The sequence below is a fragment of the Triturus cristatus genome, chromosome 5_2 (genome assembly GCF_964204655.1).
Source record: "Triturus cristatus chromosome 5_2, aTriCri1.1, whole genome shotgun sequence".
In the NCBI taxonomy this organism is placed as follows: Eukaryota; Metazoa; Chordata; class Amphibia; order Caudata; family Salamandridae; genus Triturus; species Triturus cristatus.
Genome location: NC_140588.1, coordinates 555,611,827 through 555,635,575, shown reverse-complemented (window position 1 = coordinate 555,635,575; position 23,749 = coordinate 555,611,827). Strand labels below are relative to the sequence as shown.

Genomic DNA, 23,749 nt, shown 5'->3' with positions numbered 1-23,749 from the left:
AGATGAAGAAATGGAAAAGCTCAAGAGTAATAAAAAAAGTCCCTCCAAGGTCTCAAATCGGATCATTGGATGCAAAGTCCAAATTGCCAACCATTGCTCTATGGAGCCACCCATGCAGGAGACTGAGACATTGCTTCAGTAGTCTGGAAATGTAGACTGTTTAATTATGCTACAGGCAAAGATGAACATTGTGATATAACTTTTATATTCTGATAAACATTTGAATATTTAACACTTTTATAGAGAATATAGCGAAAAGAATCAAATCACATTAAAGCTCTATCCACTATGACCATTCAAATGAGATATCTTTGTATCAATATAAGAGAAGGCCATCACTGATGCGCTCTCTTTTGTCTCAATGGAAAAGTCACTCTTGTGTGAGAGGGTTCCATGGTGTAATGGTTAGCACTCTGGACTCTGAATCCAGCGATCCGAGTTCAAATCTCGGTGGGACCTACTACAATTATGAGATTCACTGTTTAACTCATTTTTTAGAATTTGGTCTAGAAAAAACCTAATATCAATGTTTTATACTGATGCGTATGAACGCATAAGTATGTATAGATGCATACATAGCTTTATCCGTCTAGATAGCTGTTAGACAATATGAACATATCAATTATTCATAAACATAAATATTGAAGCTGAACCTAGAAACTGTTCTTTCACATCCACATTGTAAACATGAGTTTATTTTCCTTTCTCATCTATATGGCCAGTAATGAGATAGTTCATTTTTGCTGATTTCTTAGCTGACAACATGCTGGACTTACACAGTGCATTTCATTGTGAATTTCTTTGAAAGTGAATTTCAGATTCACACCTTTGACATGTCTTTCAAAAGATTCAACTTTATTGGTTGTGGAATTACTGTTGAAAATCAGTGTGTAAAATCTTTGTACGTCTGAATTTCAAGATTATTATTCAAACTGCACATCTTCGGTCACCGTAATACAAAGTTTGGCTCCTCAAGTTTTGTTTTAATGAACGCTTTGCAATTAAAAAGTTCCTTGTTCCCCTTATCAATAACAGTAAGATTTTAAAAAGTAATGTCGTGCATCAGGCCCCTGTGATGAGTTTGAGAAACCAGAGTGAGTTTGTAAAATCTCTCATTATTTTGAGCCATTTAGTTTCCAGGTATTGTAAAAATTCTATTATTTGCTCACATCTAGTAAACTTTTAGAGTATAATCAATAAATTAATTTTTCACCCTACCGGTATTAGATATGTGATATTAATGAATACACTTGAAAGAAAATGATTTGGTCAAGAGTCATAAAATGGTCCCACCGAGATTTGAACTCGGATCATTGGATTCAAAGTCCAAAGTGCTAACCATTACACCATGGAACCTCCCATGTGAAAGGAGCGCAAACTGCTGCAGCAATGTGGAAATGTCAAAGTTTTTAATATTCTACTGTCAAAGAGAAACTGAATTGGATTGCTTTCCTATTCTGGTAAACTTTTGCATATTGAACTATGTTGGGGAAGGATGTTGCCCAAAAGACTCAAATAACGTTATAACTCTGTTGAACAGTGGTTTTTACGTGAGATAATATTTTTCAATGAAAGATAAGTTGCCCCCTGAGGCAAATCTCTTCTGTCAAAATGGAAAGCTCACCCTGGTACGGGAGGGTGGATGGTGTCATGGTTAGCACTCTGGACTCTGAAAACGGGAATCTGAGTACAAATTTCAGTGGGACTTATCTGAACTTTACAATTTTCTTTTCCATTCAGTTCTTAGAAGTTTTATTTGGAACAACATCACAATTACTTATAAACATGTAAAAATCAACCTGTACATATGTATCTCTGTATATATAGCTATATGTCTCTGTATATTTATAGGAAAATATAAACATATAGATTATAAAAATAAATATAATTAGTGGAGGTGAAAATCATGAACAGTTGTTGCCTCTCAGCATTTGAAACATGAGTTTCTACTTCTTTCTCTTTTATATGTCCTGAAATTGAGATAGTCACTTTTTACTCATTATTGATCCAACAATACAGTTGATGTATACAAAGCATATCATATGATTTGTGAATAAAGTTCAAAAATGAGAATTTGATCAGTACCTGTGATGCCTCCGACCAAAAGCTTATATTTTACGATTGGAGATCAACTGTTGTAAATCAGCATGAAAAACATTTTCTTTTCACGATTTCCATACTAATATAAAACAACATTTTTACTAGCTGAATGAGATCATCATTTGGGTTCCTCTATGTTTGATTGAAGAAAACTTCTCATTCAAAATGTGCTATTTTCGCCTTATCAATAGCAGGAAAGCTTAAAAAAGTGATGCTGTGAATCACCCGTCTGAAATGCGTTTGAGAAAATCAGGATATGATTTTATAATGGCTAACTACTTTGTGAAGAAATTTGATGTCAAAGTATTGTAAAGTTTGTATTGATGTAACTTGTTCAAGCTGATGGACATTTTGAAAGCATTCAATAATTGACTCTTTCAACCTACTGGTGTTGGATTTGAGCTATCAATGAACAAAGATGAAGAAATGGAAAAGCTCAAGAGTAATAAAAAAAGTCCCTCCAAGGTCTCAAATCGGATCATTGGATGCAAAGTCCAAATTGCCAACCATTGCTCTATGGAGCTACCCATGCAGGAGACAGAGACATTGCTTCTGTAGTCTGGAAATGTAGACTGTTTAATTATGCTACAGGCAAAGATGAACATTGTGATATAACTTTTATATTCTGATAAACATTTGAATATTTAACACTTTTATAGAGAATATAGCGAAAAGAATCAAATCACATTAAAGCTCTATCCACTATGACCATTCAAATGAGATATCTTTGTATCAATATAAGAGAAGGCCATCACTGATGCGCTCTCTTTTGTCTCAATGGAAAAGTCACTCTTGTGTGAGAGGGTTCCATGGTGTAATGGTTAGCACTCTGGACTCTGAATCCAGCGATCCGAGTTCAAATCTCGGTGGGACCTACTTCAATTATGAGATTCACTGTTTAACTCATTTTTTAGAATTTGGTCTAGAAAAAACCTAATATCAATGTTTTATACTGATGCGTATGAACGCATAAGTATGTATAGATGCATACATAGCTTTATCCGTCTAGATAGCTGTTAGACAATATGAACATATCAATTATTCATAAACATAAATATTGAAGCTGAACCTAGAAACTGTTCTTTCACATCCACATTGTAAACATGAGTTTATTTTCCTTTCTCATCTATATGGCCAGTAATGAGATAGTTCATTTTTGCTGATTTCTTAGCTGACAACATGCTGGACTTACACAGTGCATTTCATTGTGAATTTCTTTGAAAGTGAATTTCAGATTCACACCTTTGACATGTCTTTCAAAAGATTCAACTTTATTGGTTGTGGAATTACTGTTGAAAATCAGTGTGTAAAATCTTTGTACGTCTGAATTTCAAGATTATTATTCAAACTGCACATCTTCGGTCACCGTAATACAAAGTTTGGCTCCTCAAGTTTTGTTTTAATGAACGCTTTGCAATTAAAAAGTTCCTTGTTCCCCTTATCAATAACAGTAAGATTTTAAAAAGTAATGTCGTGCATCAGGCCCCTGTGATGAGTTTGAGAAACCAGAGTGAGTTTGTAAAATCTCTCATTATTTTGAGCCATTTAGTTTCCAGGTATTGTAAAAATTCTATTATTTGCTCACATCTAGTAAACTTTTAGAGTATAATCAATAAATTAATTTTTCACCCTACCGGTATTAGATATGTGATATTAATGAATACACTTGAAAGAAAATGATTTGGTCAAGAGTCATAAAATGGTCCCACCGAGATTTGAACTCGGATCATTGGATTCAAAGTCCAAAGTGCTAACCATTACACCATGGAACCTCCCATGTGAAAGGAGCGCAAACTGCTGCAGCAATGTGGAAATGTCAAAGTTTTTAATATTCTACTGTCAAAGAGAAACTGAATTGGATTGCTTTCCTATTCTGGTAAACTTTTGCATATTGAACTATGTTGGGGAAGGATGCTGCCCAAAAGACTCAAATAACGTTATAACTCTGTTGAACAGTGGTTTTTACGTGAGATAATATTTTTCAATGAAAGATAAGTTGCCCCCTGAGGCAAATCTCTTCTGTCAAAATGGAAAGCTCACCCTGGTACGGGAGGGTGGATGGTGTCATGGTTAGCACTCTGGACTCTGAAAACGGGAATCTGAGTACAAATTTCAGTGGGACTTATCTGAACTTTACAATTTTCTTTTCCATTCAGTTCTTAGAAGTTTTATTTGGAACAACATCACAATTACTTATAAACATGTAAAAATCAACCTGTACATATGTATCTCTGTATATATAGCTATATGTCTCTGTATATTTATAGGAAAATATAAACATATAGATTATAAAAATAAATATAATTAGTGGAGGTGAAAATCATGAACAGTTGTTGCCTCTCAGCATTTGAAACATGAGTTTCTACTTCTTTCTCTTTTATATGTCCTGAAATTGAGATAGTCACTTTTTACTCATTATTGATCCAACAATACAGTTGATGTATAAAAAGCATATCATATGATTTGTGAATAAAGTTCAAAAATGAGAATTTGATCAGTACCTGTGATGCCTCCGACCAAAAGCTTATATTTTACGATTGGAGATCAACTGTTGTAAATCAGCATGAAAAACATTTTCTTTTCACGATTTCCATACTAATATAAAACAACATTTTTACTAGCTGAATGAGATCATCATTTGGGTTCCTCTATGTTTGATTGAAGAAAACTTCTCATTCAAAATGTGCTATTTTCGCCTTATCAATAGCAGGAAAGCTTAAAAAAGTGATGCTGTGAATCACCCGTCTGAAATGCGTTTGAGAAAATCAGGATATGATTTTATAATGGCTAACTACTTTGTGAAGAAATTTGATGTCAAAGTATTGTAAAGTTTGTATTGATGTAACTTGTTCAAGCTGATGGACATTTTGAAAGCATTCAATAATTGACTCTTTCAACCTACTGGTGTTGGATTTGAGCTATCAATGAACAAAGATGAAGAAATGGAAAAGCTCAAGAGTAATAAAAAAAGTCCCTCCAAGGTCTCAAATCGGATCATTGGATGCAAAGTCCAAATTGCCAACCATTGCTCTATGGAGCTACCCATGCAGGAGACAGAGACATTGCTTCTGTAGTCTGGAAATGTAGACTGTTTAATTATGCTACAGGCAAAGATGAACATTGTGATATAACTTTTATATTCTGATAAACATTTGAATATTTAACACTTTTATAGAGAATATAGCGAAAAGAATCAAATCACATTAAAGCTCTATCCACTATGACCATTCAAATGAGATATCTTTGTATCAATATAAGAGAAGGCCATCACTGATGCGCTCTCTTTTGTCTCAATGGAAAAGTCACTCTTGTGTGAGAGGGTTCCATGGTGTAATGGTTAGCACTCTGGACTCTGAATCCAGCGATCCGAGTTCAAATCTCGGTGGGACCTACTTCAATTATGAGATTCACTGTTTAACTCATTTTTTAGAATTTGGTCTAGAAAAAACCTAATATCAATGTTTTATACTGATGCGTATGAACGCATAAGTATGTATAGATGCATACATAGCTTTATCCGTCTAGATAGCTGTTAGACAATATGAACATATCAATTATTCATAAACATAAATATTGAAGCTGAACCTAGAAACTGTTCTTTCACATCCACATTGTAAACATGAGTTTATTTTCCTTTCTCATCTATATGGCCAGTAATGAGATAGTTCATTTTTGCTGATTTCTTAGCTGACAACATGCTGGACTTACACAGTGCATTTCATTGTGAATTTCTTTGAAAGTGAATTTCAGATTCACACCTTTGACATGTCTTTCAAAAGATTCAACTTTATTGGTTGTGGAATTACTGTTGAAAATCAGTGTGTAAAATCTTTGTACGTCTGAATTTCAAGATTATTATTCAAACTGCACATCTTCGGTCACCGTAATACAAAGTTTGGCTCCTCAAGTTTTGTTTTAATGAACGCTTTGCAATTAAAAAGTTCCTTGTTCCCCTTATCAATAACAGTAAGATTTTAAAAAGTAATGTCGTGCATCAGGCCCCTGTGATGAGTTTGAGAAACCAGAGTGAGTTTGTAAAATCTCTCATTATTTTGAGCCATTTAGTTTCCAGGTATTGTAAAAATTCTATTATTTGCTCACATCTAGTAAACTTTTAGAGTATAATCAATAAATTAATTTTTCACCCTACCGGTATTAGATATGTGATATTAATGAATACACTTGAAAGAAAATGATTTGGTCAAGAGTCATAAAATGGTCCCACCGAGATTTGAACTCGGATCATTGGATTCAAAGTCCAAAGTGCTAACCATTACACCATGGAACCTCCCATGTGAAAGGAGCGCAAACTGCTGCAGCAATGTGGAAATGTCAAAGTTTTTAATATTCTACTGTCAAAGAGAAACTGAATTGGATTGCTTTCCTATTCTGGTAAACTTTTGCATATTGAACTATGTTGGGGAAGGATGTTGCCCAAAAGACTCAAATAACGTTATAACTCTGTTGAACAGTGGTTTTTACGTGAGATAATATTTTTCAATGAAAGATAAGTTGCCCCCTGAGGCAAATCTCTTCTGTCAAAATGGAAAGCTCACCCTGGTACGGGAGGGTGGATGGTGTCATGGTTAGCACTCTGGACTCTGAAAACGGGAATCTGAGTACAAATTTCAGTGGGACTTATCTGAACTTTACAATTTTCTTTTCCATTCAGTTCTTAGAAGTTTTATTTGGAACAACATCACAATTACTTATAAACATGTAAAAATCAACCTGTACATATGTATCTCTGTATATATAGCTATATGTCTCTGTATATTTATAGGAAAATATAAACATATAGATTATAAAAATAAATATAATTAGTGGAGGTGAAAATCATGAACAGTTGTTGCCTCTCAGCATTTGAAACATGAGTTTCTACTTCTTTCTCTTTTATATGTCCTGAAATTGAGATAGTCACTTTTTACTCATTATTGATCCAACAATACAGTTGATGTATACAAAGCATATCATATGATTTGTGAATAAAGTTCAAAAATGAGAATTTGATCAGTACCTGTGATGCCTCCGACCAAAAGCTTATATTTTACGATTGGAGATCAACTGTTGTAAATCAGCATGAAAAACATTTTCTTTTCACGATTTCCATACTAATATAAAACAACATTTTTACTAGCTGAATGAGATCATCATTTGGGTTCCTCTATGTTTGATTGAAGAAAACTTCTCATTCAAAATGTGCTATTTTCGCCTTATCAATAGCAGGAAAGCTTAAAAAAGTGATGCTGTGAATCACCCGTCTGAAATGCGTTTGAGAAAATCAGGATATGATTTTATAATGGCTAACTACTTTGTGAAGAAATTTGATGTCAAAGTATTGTAAAGTTTGTATTGATGTAACTTGTTCAAGCTGATGGACATTTTGAAAGCATTCAATAATTGACTCTTTCAACCTACTGGTGTTGGATTTGAGCTATCAATGAACAAAGATGAAGAAATGGAAAAGCTCAAGAGTAATAAAAAAAGTCCCTCCAAGGTCTCAAATCGGATCATTGGATGCAAAGTCCAAATTGCCAACCATTGCTCTATGGAGCTACCCATGCAGGAGACAGAGACATTGCTTCTGTAGTCTGGAAATGTAGACTGTTTAATTATGCTACAGGCAAAGATGAACATTGTGATATAACTTTTATATTCTGATAAACATTTGAATATTTAACACTTTTATAGAGAATATAGCGAAAAGAATCAAATCACATTAAAGCTCTATCCACTATGACCATTCAAATGAGATATCTTTGTATCAATATAAGAGAAGGCCATCACTGATGCGCTCTCTTTTGTCTCAATGGAAAAGTCACTCTTGTGTGAGAGGGTTCCATGGTGTAATGGTTAGCACTCTGGACTCTGAATCCAGCGATCCGAGTTCAAATCTCGGTGGGACCTACTACAATTATGAGATTCACTGTTTAACTCATTTTTTAGAATTTGGTCTAGAAAAAACCTAATATCAATGTTTTATACTGATGCGTATGAACGCATAAGTATGTATAGATGCATACATAGCTTTATCCGTCTAGATAGCTGTTAGACAATATGAACATATCAATTATTCATAAACATAAATATTGAAGCTGAACCTAGAAACTGTTCTTTCACATCCACATTGTAAACATGAGTTTATTTTCCTTTCTCATCTATATGGCCAGTAATGAGATAGTTCATTTTTGCTGATTTCTTAGCTGACAACATGCTGGACTTACACAGTGCATTTCATTGTGAATTTCTTTGAAAGTGAATTTCAGATTCACACCTTTGACATGTCTTTCAAAAGATTCAACTTTATTGGTTGTGGAATTACTGTTGAAAATCAGTGTGTAAAATCTTTGTACGTCTGAATTTCAAGATTATTATTCAAACTGCACATCTTCGGTCACCGTAATACAAAGTTTGGCTCCTCAAGTTTTGTTTTAATGAACGCTTTGCAATTAAAAAGTTCCTTGTTCCCCTTATCAATAACAGTAAGATTTTAAAAAGTAATGTCGTGCATCAGGCCCCTGTGATGAGTTTGAGAAACCAGAGTTAGTTTGTAAAATCTCTCATTATTTTGAGCCATTTAGTTTCCAGGTATTGTAAAAATTCTATTATTTGCTCACATCTAGTAAACTTTTAGAGTATAATCAATAAATTAATTTTTCACCCTACCGGTATTAGATATGTGATATTAATGAATACACTTGAAAGAAAATGATTTGGTCAAGAGTCATAAAATGGTCCCACCGAGATTTGAACTCGGATCATTGGATTCAAAGTCCAAAGTGCTAACCATTACACCATGGAACCTCCCATGTGAAAGGAGCGCAAACTGCTGCAGCAATGTGGAAATGTCAAAGTTTTTAATATTCTACTGTCAAAGAGAAACTGAATTGGATTGCTTTCCTATTCTGGTAAACTTTTGCATATTGAACTATGTTGGGGAAGGATGTTGCCCAAAAGACTCAAATAACGTTATAACTCTGTTGAACAGTGGTTTTTACGTGAGATAATATTTTTCAATGAAAGATAAGTTGCCCCCTGAGGCAAATCTCTTCTGTCAAAATGGAAAGCTCACCCTGGTACGGGAGGGTGGATGGTGTCATGGTTAGCACTCTGGACTCTGAAAACGGGGATCAGAGTACAAATTTCAGTGGGACTTATCTGAACTTTACAATTTTCTTTTCCATTCAGTTCTTAGAAGTTTCCTTTGGAACAACATCACATTTACTTATAAACATGTAAAAATCAACCTGTACATATGTATCTCTGTATATATAGCTATATGTCTCTGTATATTTATAGGAAAATATAAACATATAGATTATAAAAATAAATATAATTAGTGGAGGTGAAAATCATGAACAGTTGTTGCCTCTCAGCATTTGAAACATGAGTTTCTACTTCTTTCTCTTTTATATGTCCTGAAATTGAGATAGTCACTTTTTACTCATTATTGATCCAACAATACAGTTGATGTATACAAAGCATATCATATGATTTGTGAATAAAGTTCAAAAATGAGAATTTGATCAGTACCTGTGATGCCTCCGACCAAAAGCTTATATTTTACGATTGGAGATCAACTGTTGTAAATCAGCATGAAAAACATTTTCTTTTCACGATTTCCATACTAATATAAAACAACATTTTTACTAGCTGAATGAGATCATCATTTGGGTTCCTCTATGTTTGATTGAAGAAAACTTCTCATTCAAAATGTGCTATTTTCGCCTTATCAATAGCAGGAAAGCTTAAAAAAGTGATGCTGTGAATCACCCGTCTGAAATGCGTTTGAGAAAATCAGGATATGATTTTATAATGGCTAACTACTTTGTGAAGAAATTTGATGTCAAAGTATTGTAAAGTTTGTATTGATGTAACTTGTTCAAGCTGATGGACATTTTGAAAGCATTCAATAATTGACTCTTTCAACCTACTGGTGTTGGATTTGAGCTATCAATGAACAAAGATGAAGAAATGGAAAAGCTCAAGAGTAATAAAAAAAGTCCCTCCAAGGTCTCAAATCGGATCATTGGATGCAAAGTCCAAATTGCCAACCATTGCTCTATGGAGCCACCCATGCAGGAGACAGAGACATTGCTTCAGTAGTCTGGAAATGTAGACTGTTTAATTATGCTACAGGCAAAGATGAACATTGTGATATAACTTTTATATTCTGATAAACATTTGAATATTTAACACTTTTATAGAGAATATAGCGAAAAGAATCAAATCACATTAAAGCTCTATCCACTATGACCATTCAAATGAGATATCTTTGTATCAATATAAGAGAAGGCCATCACTGATGCGCTCTCTTTTGTCTCAATGGAAAAGTCACTCTTGTGTGAGAGGGTTCCATGGTGTAATGGTTAGCACTCTGGACTCTGAATCCAGCGATCCGAGTTCAAATCTCGGTGGGACCTACTACAATTATGAGATTCACTGTTTAACTCATTTTTTAGAATTTGGTCTAGAAAAAACCAAATATCAATGTTTTATACTGATGCGTATGAACGCATAAGTATGTATAGATGCATACATAGCTTTATCCGTCTAGATAGCTGTTAGACAATATGAACATATCAATTATTCATAAACATAAATATTGAAGCTGAACCTAGAAACTGTTCTTTCACATCCACATTGTAAACATGAGTTTATTTTCCTTTCTCATCTATATGGCCAGTAATGAGATAGTTCATTTTTGCTGATTTCTTAGCTGACAACATGCTGGACTTACACAGTGCATTTCATTGTGAATTTCTTTGAAAGTGAATTTCAGATTCACACCTTTGACATGTCTTTCAAAAGATTCAACTTTATTGGTTGTGGAATTACTGTTGAAAATCAGTGTGTAAAATCTTTGTACGTCTGAATTTCAAGATTATTATTCAAACTGCACATCTTCGGTCACCGTAATACAAAGTTTGGCTCCTCAAGTTTTGTTTTAATGAACGCTTTGCAATTAAAAAGTTCCTTGTTCCCCTTATCAATAACAGTAAGATTTTAAAAAGTAATGTCGTGCATCAGGCCCCTGTGATGAGTTTGAGAAACCAGAGTTAGTTTGTAAAATCTCTCATTATTTTGAGCCATTTAGTTTCCAGGTATTGTAAAAATTCTATTATTTGCTCACATCTAGTAAACTTTTAGAGTATAATCAATAAATTAATTTTTCACCCTACCGGTATTAGATATGTGATATTAATGAATACACTTGAAAGAAAATGATTTGGTCAAGAGTCATAAAATGGTCCCACCGAGATTAGAACTCGGATCATTGGATTCAAAGTCCAAAGTGCTAACCATTACACCATGGAACCTCCCATGTGAAAGGAGCGCAAACTGCTGCAGCAATGTGGAAATGTCAAAGTTTTTAATATTCTACTGTCAAAGAGAAACTGAATTGGATTGCTTTCCTATTCTGGTAAACTTTTGCATATTGAACTATGTTGGGGAAGGATGTTGCCCAAAAGACTCAAATAACGTTATAACTCTGTTGAACAGTGGTTTTTACGTGAGATAATATTTTTCAATGAAAGATAAGTTGCCCCCTGAGGCAAATCTCTTCTGTCAAAATGGAAAGCTCACCCTGGTACGGGAGGGTGGATGGTGTCATGGTTAGCACTCTGGACTCTGAAAACGGGGATCTGAGTACAAATTTCAGTGGGACTTATCTGAACTTTACAATTTTCTTTTCCATTCAGTTCTTAGAAGTTTTATTTGGAACAACATCACATTTACTTATAAACATGTAAAAATCAACCTGTACATATGTATCTCTGTATATATAGCTATATGTCTCTGTATATTTATAGGAAAATATAAACATATAGATTATAAAAATAAATATAATTAGTGGAGGTGAAAATCATGAACAGTTGTTGCCTCTCAGCATTTGAAACATGAGTTTCTACTTCTTTCTCTTTTATATGTCCTGAAATTGAGATAGTCACTTTTTACTCATTATTGATCCAACAATACAGTTGATGTATACAAAGCATATCATATGATTTGTGAATAAAGTTCAAAAATGAGAATTTGATCAGTACCTGTGATGCCTCCGACCAAAAGCTTATATTTTACGATTGGAGATCAACTGTTGTAAATCAGCATGAAAAACATTTTCTTTTCACGATTTCCATACTAATATAAAACAACATTTTTACTAGCTGAATGAGATCATCATTTGGGTTCCTCTATGTTTGATTGAAGAAAACTTCTCATTCAAAATGTGCTATTTTCGCCTTATCAATATCAGGAAAGCTTAAAAAAGTGATGCTGTGAATCACCCGTCTGAAATGCGTTTGAGAAAATCAGGATATGATTTTATAATGGCTAACTACTTTGTGAAGAAATTTGATGTCAAAGTATTGTAAAGTTTGTATTGATGTAACTTGTTCAAGCTGATGGACATTTTGAAAGCATTCAATAATTGACTCTTTCAACCTACTGGTGTTGGATTTGAGCTATCAATGAACAAAGATGAAGAAATGGAAAAGCTCAAGAGTAATAAAAAAAGTCCCTCCAAGGTCTCAAATCGGATCATTGGATGCAAAGTCCAAATTGCCAACCATTGCTCTATGGAGCCACCCATGCAGGAGACAGAGACATTGCTTCAGTAGTCTGGAAATGTAGACTGTTTAATTATGCTACAGGCAAAGATGAACATTGTGATATAACTTTTATATTCTGATAAACATTTGAATATTTAACACTTTTATAGAGAATATAGCGAAAAGAATCAAATCACATTAAAGCTCTATCCACTATGACCATTCAAATGAGATATCTTTGTATCAATATAAGAGAAGGCCATCACTGATGCGCTCTCTTTTGTCTCAATGGAAAAGTCACTCTTGTGTGAGAGGGTTCCATGGTGTAATGGTTAGCACTCTGGACTCTGAATCCAGCGATCCGAGTTCAAATCTCGGTGGGACCTACTACAATTATGAGATTCACTGTTTAACTCATTTTTTAGAATTTGGTCTAGAAAAAACCAAATATCAATGTTTTATACTGATGCGTATGAACGCATAAGTATGTATAGATGCATACATAGCTTTATCCGTCTAGATAGCTGTTAGACAATATGAACATATCAATTATTCATAAACATAAATATTGAAGCTGAACCTAGAAACTGTTCTTTCACATCCACATTGTAAACATGAGTTTATTTTCCTTTCTCATCTATATGGCCAGTAATGAGATAGTTCATTTTTGCTGATTTCTTAGCTGACAACATGCTGGACTTACACAGTGCATTTCATTGTGAATTTCTTTGAAAGTGAATTTCAGATTCACACCTTTGACATGTCTTTCAAAAGATTCAACTTTATTGGTTGTGGAATTACTGTTGAAAATCAGTGTGTAAAATCTTTGTACGTCTGAATTTCAAGATTATTATTCAAACTGCACATCTTCGGTCACCGTAATACAAAGTTTGGCTCCTCAAGTTTTGTTTTAATGAACGCTTTGCAATTAAAAAGTTCCTTGTTCCCCTTATCAATAACAGTAAGATTTTAAAAAGTAATGTCGTGCATCAGGCCCCTGTGATGAGTTTGAGAAACCAGAGTTAGTTTGTAAAATCTCTCATTATTTTGAGCCATTTAGTTTCCAGGTATTGTAAAAATTCTATTATTTGCTCACATCTAGTAAACTTTTAGAGTATAATCAATAAATTAATTTTTCACCCTACCGGTATTAGATATGTGATATTAATGAATACACTTGAAAGAAAATGATTTGGTCAAGAGTCATAAAATGGTCCCACCGAGATTAGAACTCGGATCATTGGATTCAAAGTCCAAAGTGCTAACCATTACACCATGGAACCTCCCATGTGAAAGGAGCGCAAACTGCTGCAGCAATGTGGAAATGTCAAAGTTTTTAATATTCTACTGTCAAAGAGAAACTGAATTGGATTGCTTTCCTATTCTGGTAAACTTTTGCATATTGAACTATGTTGGGGAAGGATGTTGCCCAAAAGACTCAAATAACGTTATAACTCTGTTGAACAGTGGTTTTTACGTGAGATAATATTTTTCAATGAAAGATAAGTTGCCCCCTGAGGCAAATCTCTTCTGTCAAAATGGAAAGCTCACCCTGGTACGGGAGGGTGGATGGTGTCATGGTTAGCACTCTGGACTCTGAAAACGGGGATCTGAGTACAAATTTCAGTGGGACTTATCTGAACTTTACAATTTTCTTTTCCATTCAGTTCTTAGAAGTTTTATTTGGAACAACATCACATTTACTTATAAACATGTAAAAATCAACCTGTACATATGTATCTCTGTATATATAGCTATATGTCTCTGTATATTTATAGGAAAATATAAACATATAGATTATAAAAATAAATATAATTAGTGGAGGTGAAAATCATGAACAGTTGTTGCCTCTCAGCATTTGAAACATGAGTTTCTACTTCTTTCTCTTTTATATGTCCTGAAATTGAGATAGTCACTTTTTACTCATTATTGATCCAACAATACAGTTGATGTATACAAAGCATATCATATGATTTGTGAATAAAGTTCAAAAATGAGAATTTGATCAGTACCTGTGATGCCTCCGACCAAAAGCTTATATTTTACGATTGGAGATCAACTGTTGTAAATCAGCATGAAAAACATTTTCTTTTCACGATTTCCATACTAATATAAAACAACATTTTTACTAGCTGAATGAGATCATCATTTGGGTTCCTCTATGTTTGATTGAAGAAAACTTCTCATTCAAAATGTGCTATTTTCGCCTTATCAATAGCAGGAAAGCTTAAAAAAGTGATGCTGTGAATCACCCGTCTGAAATGCGTTTGAGAAAATCAGGATATGATTTTATAATGGCTAACTACTTTGTGAAGAAATTTGATGTCAAAGTATTGTAAAGTTTGTATTGATGTAACTTGTTCAAGCTGATGGACATTTTGAAAGCATTCAATAATTGACTCTTTCAACCTACTGGTGTTGGATTTGAGCTATCAATGAACAAAGATGAAGAAATGGAAAAGCTCAAGAGTAATAAAAAAAGTCCCTCCAAGGTCTCAAATCGGATCATTGGATGCAAAGTCCAAATTGCCAACCATTGCTCTATGGAGCTACCCATGCAGGAGACAGAGACATTGCTTCTGTAGTCTGGAAATGTAGACTGTTTAATTATGCTACAGGCAAAGATGAACATTGTGATATAACTTTTATATTCTGATAAACATTTGAATATTTAACACTTTTATAGAGAATATAGCGAAAAGAATCAAATCACATTAAAGCTCTATCCACTATGACCATTCAAATGAGATATCTTTGTATCAATATAAGAGAAGGCCATCACTGATGCGCTCTCTTTTGTCTCAATGGAAAAGTCACTCTTGTGTGAGAGGGTTCCATGGTGTAATGGTTAGCACTCTGGACTCTGAATCCAGCGATCCGAGTTCAAATCTCGGTGGGACCTACTACAATTATGAGATTCACTGTTTAACTCATTTTTTAGAATTTGGTCTAGAAAAAACCTAATATCAATGTTTTATACTGATGCGTATGAACGCATAAGTATGTATAGATGCATACATAGCTTTATCCGTCTAGATAGCTGTTAGACAATATGAACATATCAATTATTCATAAACATAAATATTGAAGCTGAACCTAGAAACTGTTCTTTCACATCCACATTGTAAACATGAGTTTATTTTCCTTTCTCATCTATATGGCCAGTAATGAGATAGTTCATTTTTGCTGATTTCTTAGCTGACAACATGCTGGACTTACACAGTGCATTTCATTGTGAATTTCTTTGAAAGTGAATTTCAGATTCACACCTTTGACATGTCTTTCAAAAGATTCAACTTTATTGGTTGTGGAATTACTGTTGAAAATCAGTGTGTAAAATCTTTGTACGTCTGAATTTCAAGATTATTATTCAAACTGCACATCTTCGGTCACCGTAATACAAAGTTTGGCTCCTCAAGTTTTGTTTTAATGAACGCTTTGCAATTAAAAAGTTCCTTGTTCCCCTTATCAATAACAGTAAGATTTTAAAAAGTAATGTCGTGCATCAGGCCCCTGTGATGAGTTTGAGAAACCAGAGTGAGTTTGTAAAATCTCTCATTATTTTGAGCCATTTAGTTTCCAGGTATTGTAAAAATTCTATTATTTGCTCACATCTAGTAAACTTTTAGAGTATAATCAATAAATTAATTTTTCACCCTACCGGTATTAGATATGTGATATTAATGAATACACTTGAAAGAAAATGATTTGGTCAAGAGTCATAAAATGGTCCCACCGAGATTTGAACTCGGATCATTGGATTCAAAGTCCAAAGTGCTAACCATTACACCATGGAACCTCCCATGTGAAAGGAACGCAAACTGCTGCAGCAATGTGGAAATGTCAAAGTTTTTAATATTCTACTGTCAAAGAGAAACTGAATTGGATTGCTTTCCTATTCTGGTAAACTTTTGCATATTGAACTATGTTGGGGAAGGATGTTGCCCAAAAGACTCAAATAACGTTATAACTCTGTTGAACAGTGGTTTTTACGTGAGATAATATTTTTCAATGAAAGATAAGTTGCCCCCTGAGGCAAATCTCTTCTGTCAAAATGGAAAGCTCACCCTGGTACGGGAGGGTGGATGGTGTCATGGTTAGCACTCTGGACTCTGAAAACGGGGATCTGAGTACAAATTTCAGTGGGACTTATCTGAACTTTACAATTTTCTTTTCCATTCAGTTCTTAGAAGTTTTATTTGGAACAACATCACATTTACTTATAAACATGTAAAAATCAACCTGTACATATGTATCTCTGTATATATAGCTATATGTCTCTGTATATTTATAGGAAAATATAAACATATAGATTATAAAAATAAATATAATTAGTGGAGGTGAAAATCATGAACAGTTGTTGCCTCTCAGCATTTGAAACATGAGTTTCTACTTCTTTCTCTTTTATATGTCCTGAAATTGAGATAGTCACTTTTTACTCATTATTGATCCAACAATACAGTTGATGTATACAAAGCATATCATATGATTTGTGAATAAAGTTCAAAAATGAGAATTTGATCAGTACCTGTGATGCCTCCGACCAAAAGCTTATATTTTACGATTGGAGATCAACTGTTGTAAATCAGCATGAAAAACATTTTCTTTTCACGATTTCCATACTAATATAAAACAACATTTTTACTAGCTGAATGAGATCATCATTTGGGTTCCTCTATGTTTGATTGAAGAAAACTTCTCATTCAAAATGTGCTATTTTCGCCTTATCAATAGCAGGAAAGCTTAAAAAAGTGATGCTGTGAATCACCCGTCTGAAATGCGTTTGAGAAAATCAGGATATGATTTTATAATGGCTAACTACTTTGTGAAGAAATTTGATGTCAAAGTATTGTAAAGTTTGTATTGATGTAACTTGTTCAAGCTGATGGACATTTTGAAAGCATTCAATAATTGACTCTTTCAACCTACTGGTGTTGGATTTGAGCTATCAATGAACAAAGATGAAGAAATGGAAAAGCTCAAGAGTAATAAAAAAAGTCCCTCCAAGGTCTCAAATCGGATCATTGGATGCAAAGTCCAAATTGCCAACCATTGCTCTATGGAGCTACCCATGCAGGAGACAGAGACATTGCTTCTGTAGTCTGGAAATGTAGACTGTTTAATTATGCTACAGGCAAAGATGAACATTGTGATATAACTTTTATATTCTGATAAACATTTGAATATTTAACACTTTTATAGAGAATATAGCGAAAAGAATCAAATCACATTAAAGCTCTATCCACTATGACCATTCAAATGAGATATCTTTGTATCAATATAAGAGAAGGCCATCACTGATGCGCTCTCTTTTGTCTCAATGGAAAAGTCACTCTTGTGTGAGAGGGTTCCATGGTGTAATGGTTAGCACTCTGGACTCTGAATCCAGCGATCCGAGTTCAAATCTCGGTGGGACCTACTACAATTATGAGATTCACTGTTTAACTCATTTTTTAGAATTTGGTCTAGAAAAAACCTAATATCAATGTTTTATACTGATGCGTATGAACGCATAAGTATGTATAGATGCATACATAGCTTTATCCGTCTAGATAGCTGTTAGACAATATGAACATATCAATTATTCATAAACATAAATATTGATGCTGAACCTAGAAACTGTTCTTTCACATCCACATTGTAAACATGAGTTTATTTTCCTTTCTCATCTATATGGCCAGTAATGAGATAGTTCATTTTTGCTGATTTCTTAGCTGACAACATGCTGGACTTACACAGTGCATTTCATTGTGAATTTCTTTGAAAGTGAATTTCAGATTCACACCTTTGACATGTCTTTCAAAAGATTCAACTTTATTGGTTGTGGAATTACTGTTGAAAATCAGTGTGTAAAATCTTTGTACGTCTGAATTTCAAGATTATTATTCAAACTGCACATCTTCGGTCACCGTAATACAAAGTTTGGCTCCTCAAGTTTTGTTTTAATGAACGCTTTGCAATTAAAAAGTTCCTTGTTCCCCTTATCAATAACAGTAAGATTTTAAAAAGTAATGTCGTGCATCAGGCCCCTGTGATGAGTTTGAGAAACCAGAGTGAGTTTGTAAAATCTCTCATTATTTTGAGCCATTTAGTTTCCAGGTATTGTAAAAATTCTATTATTTGCTCACATCTAGTAAACTTTTAGAGTATAATCAATAAATTAATTTTTCACCCTACCGGTATTAGATATGTGATATTAATGAATACACTTGAAAGAAAATGATTTGGTCAAGAGTCATAAAATGGTCCCACCGAGATTTGAACTCGGATCATTGGATTCAAAGTCCAAAGTGCTAACCATTACACCATGGAACCTCCCATGTGAAAGGAGCACAAACTGCTGCAGCAATGTGGAAATGTCAAAGTTTTTAATATTCTACTGTCAAAGAGAAACTGAATTGGATTGCTTTCCTATTCTGGTAAACTTTTGCATATTGAACTATGTTGGGGAAGGATGTTGCCCAAAAGACTCAAATAACGTTATAACTCTGTTGAACAGTGGTTTTTACGTGAGATAATATTTTTCAATGAAAGATAAGTTGCCCCCTGAGGCAAATCTCTTCTGTCAAAATGGAAAGCTCACCCTGGTACGGGAGGGTGGATGGTGTCATGGTTAGCACTCTGGACTCTGAAAACGGGGATCTGAGTACAAATTTCAGTGGGACTTATCTGAACTTTACAATTTTCTTTTCCATTCAGTTCTTAGAAGTTTTATTTGGAACAACATCACATTTACTTATAAACATGTAAAAATCAACCTGTACATATGTATCTCTGTATATATAGCTATATGTCTCTGTATATTTATAGGAAAATATAAACATATAGATTATAAAAATAAATATAATTAGTGGAGGTGAAAATCATGAACAGTTGTTGCCTCTCAGCATTTGAAACATGAGTTTCTACTTCTTTCTCTTTTATATGTCCTGAAATTGAGATAGTCACTTTTTACTCATTATTGATCCAACAATACAGTTGATGTATACAAAGCATATCATATGATTTGTGAATAAAGTTCAAAAATGAGAATTTGATCAGTACCTGTGATGCCTCCGACCAAAAGCTTATATTTTACGATTGGAGATCAACTGTTGTAAATCAGCATGAAAAACATTTTCTTTTCACGATTTCCATACTAATATAAAACAACATTTTTACTAGCTGAATGAGATCATCATTTGGGTTCCTCTATGTTTGATTGAAGAAAACTTCTCATTCAAAATGTGCTATTTTCGCCTTATCAATAGCAGGAAAGCTTAAAAAAGTGATGCTGTGAATCACCCGTCTGAAATGCGTTTGAGAAAATCAGGATATGATTTTATAATGGCTAACTACTTTGTGAAGAAATTTGATGTCAAAGTATTGTAAAGTTTGTATTGATGTAACTTGTTCAAGCTGATGGACATTTTGAAAGCATTCAATAATTGACTCTTTCAACCTACTGGTGTTGGATTTGAGCTATCAATGAACAAAGATGAAGAAATGGAAAAGCTCAAGAGTAATAAAAAAAGTCCCTCCAAGGTCTCAAATCGGATCATTGGATGCAAAGTCCAAATTGCCAACCATTGCTCTATGGAGCTACCCATGCAGGAGACAGAGACATTGCTTCTGTAGTCTGGAAATGTAGACTGTTTAATTATGCTACAGGCAAAGATGAACATTGTGATATAACTTTTATATTCTGATAAACATTTGAATATTTAACACTTTTATAGAGAATATAGCGAAAAGAATCAAATCACATTAAAGCTCTATCCACTATGACCATTCAAATGAGATATCTTTGTATCAATATAAGAGAAGGCCATCACTGATGCGCTCTCTTTTGTCTCAATGGAAAAGTCACTCTTGTGTGAGAGGGTTCCATGGTGTAATGGTTAGCACTCTGGACTCTGAATCCAGCGATCCGAGTTCAAATCTCGGTGGGACCTACTACAATTATGAGATTCACTGTTTAACTCATTTTTTAGAATTTGGTCTAGAAAAAACCTAATATCAATGTTTTATACTGATGCGTATGAACGCATAAGCGTGTATAGATGCATACATAGCTTTATCCGTCTAGATAGCTGTTAGACAATATGAACATATCAATTATTCATAAACATAAATATTGATGCTGAACCTAGAAACTGTTCTTTCACATCCACATTGTAAACATGAGTTTATTTTCCTTTCTCATCTATATGGCCAGTAATGAGATAGTTCATTTTTGCTGATTTCTTAGCTGACAACATGCTGGACTTACACAGTGCATTTCATTGTGAATTTCTTTGAAAGTGAATTTCAGATTCACACCTTTGACATGTCTTTCAAAAGATTCAACTTTATTGGTTGTGGAATTACTGTTGAAAATCAGTGTGTAAAATCTTTGTACGTCTGAATTTCAAGATTATTATTCAAACTGCACATCTTCGGTCACCGTAATACAAAGTTTGGCTCCTCAAGTTTTGTTTTAATGAACGCTTTGCAATTAAAAAGTTCCTTGTTCCCCTTATCAATAACAGTAAGATTTTAAAAAGTAATGTCGTGCATCAGGCCCCTGTGATGAGTTTGAGAAACCAGAGTGAGTTTGTAAAATCTCTCATTATTTTGAGCCATTTAGTTTCCAGGTATTGTAAAAATTCTATTATTTGCTCACATCTAGTAAACTTTTAGAGTATAATCAATAAATTAATTTTTCACCCTACCGGTATTAGATATGTGATATTAATGAATACACTTGAAAGAAAATGATTTGGTCAAGAGTCATAAAATGGTCCCACCGAGATTTGAACTCGGATCATTGGATTCAAAGTCCAAAGTGCTAACCATTACACCATGGAACCTCCCATGTGAAAGGAGCGCAAACTGCTGCAGCAATGTGGAAATGTCAAAGTTTTTAATATTCTACTGTCAAAGAGAAACTGAATTGGATTGCTTTCCTATTCTGGTAAACTTTTGCATATTGAACTATGTTGGGGAAGGATGTTGCCCAAAAGACTCAAATAACGTTATAACTCTGTTGAACAGTGGTTTTTACGTGAGATAATATTTTTCAATGAAAGATAAGTTGCCCCCTGAGGCAAATCTCTTCTGTCAAAATGGAAAGCTCACCCTGGTACGGGAGGGTGGATGGTGTCATGGTTAGCACTCTGGACTCTGAAAACGGGGATCTGAGTACAAATTTCAGTGGGACTTATCTGAACTTTACAATTTTCTTTTCCATTCAGTTCTTAGAAGTTTTATTTGGAACAACATCACATTTACTTATAAACATGTAAAAATCAACCTGTACATATGTATCTCTGTATATATAGCTATATGTCTCTGTATATTTATAGGAAAATATAAACATATAGATTATAAAAATAAATATAATTAGTGGAGGTGAAAATCATGAACAGTTGTTGCCTCTCAGCATTTGAAACATGAGTTTCTACTTCTTTCTCTTTTATATGTCCTGAAATTGAGATAGTCACTTTTTACTCATTATTGATCCAACAATACAGTTGATGTATACAAAGCATATCATATGATTTGTGAATAAAGTTCAAAAATGAGAATTTGATCAGTACCTGTGATGCCTCCGACCAAAAGCTTATATTTTACGATTGGAGATCAACTGTTGTAAATCAGCATGAAAAACATTTTCTTTTCACGATTTCCATACTAATATAAAACAACATTTTTACTAGCTGAATGAGATCATCATTTGGGTTCCTCTATGTTTGATTGAAGAAAACTTCTCATTCAAAATGTGCTATTTTCGCCTTATCAATAGCAGGAAAGCTTAAAAAAGTGATGCTGTGAATCACCCGTCTGAAATGCGTTTGAGAAAATCAGGATATGATTTTATAATGGCTAACTACTTTGTGAAGAAATTTGATGTCAAAGTATTGTAAAGTTTGTATTGATGTAACTTGTTCAAGCTGATGGACATTTTGAAAGCATTCAATAATTGACTCTTTCAACCTACTGGTGTTGGATTTGAGCTATCAATGAACAAAGATGAAGAAATGGAAAAGCTCAAGAGTAATAAAAAAAGTCCCTCCAAGGTCTCAAATCGGATCAATGGATGCAAAGTCCAAATTGCCAACCATTGCTCTATGGAGCTACCCATGCAGGAGACAGAGACATTGCTTCTGTAGTCTGGAAATGTAGACTGTTTAATTATGCTACAGGCAAAGATGAACATTGTGATATAACTTTTATATTCTGATAAACATTTGAATATTTAACACTTTTATAGAGAATATAGCGAAAAGAATCAAATCACATTAAAGCTCTATCCACTATGACCATTCAAATGAGATATCTTTGTATCAATATAAGAGAAGGCCATCACTGATGCGCTCTCTTTTGTCTCAATGGAAAAGTCACTCTTGTGTGAGAGGGTTCCATGGTGTAATGGTTAGCACTCTGGACTCTGAATCCAGCGATCCGAGTTCAAATCTCGGTGGGACCTACTACAATTATGAGATTCACTGTTTAACTCATTTTTTAGAATTTGGTCTAGAAAAAACCTAATATCAATGTTTTATACTGATGCGTATGAACGCATAAGTATGTATAGATGCATACATAGCTTTATCCGTCTAGATAGCTGTTAGACAATATGAACATATCAATTATTCATAAACATAAATATTGATGCTGAACCTAGAAACTGTTCTTTCACATCCACATTGTAAACATGAGTTTATTTTCCTTTCTCATCTATATGGCCAGTAATGAGATAGTTCATTTTTGCTGATTTCTTAGCTGACAACATGCTGGACTTACACAGTGCATTTCATTGTGAATTTCTTTGAAAGTGAATTTCAGATTCACACCTTTGACATGTCTTTCAAAAGATTCAACTTTATTGGTTGTGGAATTACTGTTGAAAATCAGTGTGTAAAATCTTTGTACGTCTGAATTTCAAGATTATTATTCAAACTGCACATCTTCGGTCACCGTAATACAAAGTTTGGCTCCTCAAGTTTTGTTTTAATGAACGCTTTGCAATTAAAAAGTTCCTTGTTCCCCTTATCAATAACAGTAAGATTTTAAAAAGTAATGTCGTGCATCAGGCCCCTGTGATGAGTTTGAGAAACCAGAGTGAGTTTGTA

General features: G+C 33.9%; 17 non-coding genes across 17 annotated transcripts; 10 read left to right on the top strand and 7 right to left on the bottom strand.

Moving 5' to 3' along the window:
- Positions 1-387: 387 nt before the first annotated feature.
- On the top strand, positions 388-459 carry TRNAQ-CUG (transfer RNA glutamine (anticodon CUG)). The gene has a single exon. It is a non-coding gene; the product is annotated as a tRNA-Gln (tRNA).
- Positions 460-1,284: 825 nt separating this feature from the next.
- TRNAQ-UUG (transfer RNA glutamine (anticodon UUG)) lies at positions 1,285-1,356 on the bottom strand. Its single transcript has one exon. It is a non-coding gene; the product is annotated as a tRNA-Gln (tRNA).
- A 1,547-nt stretch (positions 1,357-2,903) lies between these two features.
- Positions 2,904-2,975, top strand: TRNAQ-CUG (transfer RNA glutamine (anticodon CUG)). The gene has a single exon. It is a non-coding gene; the product is annotated as a tRNA-Gln (tRNA).
- An 825-nt stretch (positions 2,976-3,800) lies between these two features.
- Positions 3,801-3,872, bottom strand: TRNAQ-UUG (transfer RNA glutamine (anticodon UUG)). Its single transcript has one exon. It is a non-coding gene; the product is annotated as a tRNA-Gln (tRNA).
- A 1,547-nt stretch (positions 3,873-5,419) lies between these two features.
- Positions 5,420-5,491, top strand: TRNAQ-CUG (transfer RNA glutamine (anticodon CUG)). The gene has a single exon. It is a non-coding gene; the product is annotated as a tRNA-Gln (tRNA).
- Positions 5,492-6,316: 825 nt separating this feature from the next.
- On the bottom strand, positions 6,317-6,388 carry TRNAQ-UUG (transfer RNA glutamine (anticodon UUG)). Its single transcript has one exon. It is a non-coding gene; the product is annotated as a tRNA-Gln (tRNA).
- Positions 6,389-7,935: 1,547 nt separating this feature from the next.
- TRNAQ-CUG (transfer RNA glutamine (anticodon CUG)) lies at positions 7,936-8,007 on the top strand. The gene has a single exon. It is a non-coding gene; the product is annotated as a tRNA-Gln (tRNA).
- Positions 8,008-8,832: 825 nt separating this feature from the next.
- On the bottom strand, positions 8,833-8,904 carry TRNAQ-UUG (transfer RNA glutamine (anticodon UUG)). The gene has a single exon. It is a non-coding gene; the product is annotated as a tRNA-Gln (tRNA).
- A 1,547-nt stretch (positions 8,905-10,451) lies between these two features.
- On the top strand, positions 10,452-10,523 carry TRNAQ-CUG (transfer RNA glutamine (anticodon CUG)). Its single transcript has one exon. It is a non-coding gene; the product is annotated as a tRNA-Gln (tRNA).
- A 2,444-nt stretch (positions 10,524-12,967) lies between these two features.
- On the top strand, positions 12,968-13,039 carry TRNAQ-CUG (transfer RNA glutamine (anticodon CUG)). The gene has a single exon. It is a non-coding gene; the product is annotated as a tRNA-Gln (tRNA).
- A 2,444-nt stretch (positions 13,040-15,483) lies between these two features.
- TRNAQ-CUG (transfer RNA glutamine (anticodon CUG)) lies at positions 15,484-15,555 on the top strand. Its single transcript has one exon. It is a non-coding gene; the product is annotated as a tRNA-Gln (tRNA).
- An 825-nt stretch (positions 15,556-16,380) lies between these two features.
- On the bottom strand, positions 16,381-16,452 carry TRNAQ-UUG (transfer RNA glutamine (anticodon UUG)). Its single transcript has one exon. It is a non-coding gene; the product is annotated as a tRNA-Gln (tRNA).
- Positions 16,453-17,999: 1,547 nt separating this feature from the next.
- Positions 18,000-18,071, top strand: TRNAQ-CUG (transfer RNA glutamine (anticodon CUG)). The gene has a single exon. It is a non-coding gene; the product is annotated as a tRNA-Gln (tRNA).
- Positions 18,072-18,896: 825 nt separating this feature from the next.
- On the bottom strand, positions 18,897-18,968 carry TRNAQ-UUG (transfer RNA glutamine (anticodon UUG)). Its single transcript has one exon. It is a non-coding gene; the product is annotated as a tRNA-Gln (tRNA).
- A 1,547-nt stretch (positions 18,969-20,515) lies between these two features.
- TRNAQ-CUG (transfer RNA glutamine (anticodon CUG)) lies at positions 20,516-20,587 on the top strand. Its single transcript has one exon. It is a non-coding gene; the product is annotated as a tRNA-Gln (tRNA).
- An 825-nt stretch (positions 20,588-21,412) lies between these two features.
- TRNAQ-UUG (transfer RNA glutamine (anticodon UUG)) lies at positions 21,413-21,484 on the bottom strand. Its single transcript has one exon. It is a non-coding gene; the product is annotated as a tRNA-Gln (tRNA).
- Positions 21,485-23,031: 1,547 nt separating this feature from the next.
- TRNAQ-CUG (transfer RNA glutamine (anticodon CUG)) lies at positions 23,032-23,103 on the top strand. The gene has a single exon. It is a non-coding gene; the product is annotated as a tRNA-Gln (tRNA).
- Positions 23,104-23,749: the final 646 nt, after the last annotated feature.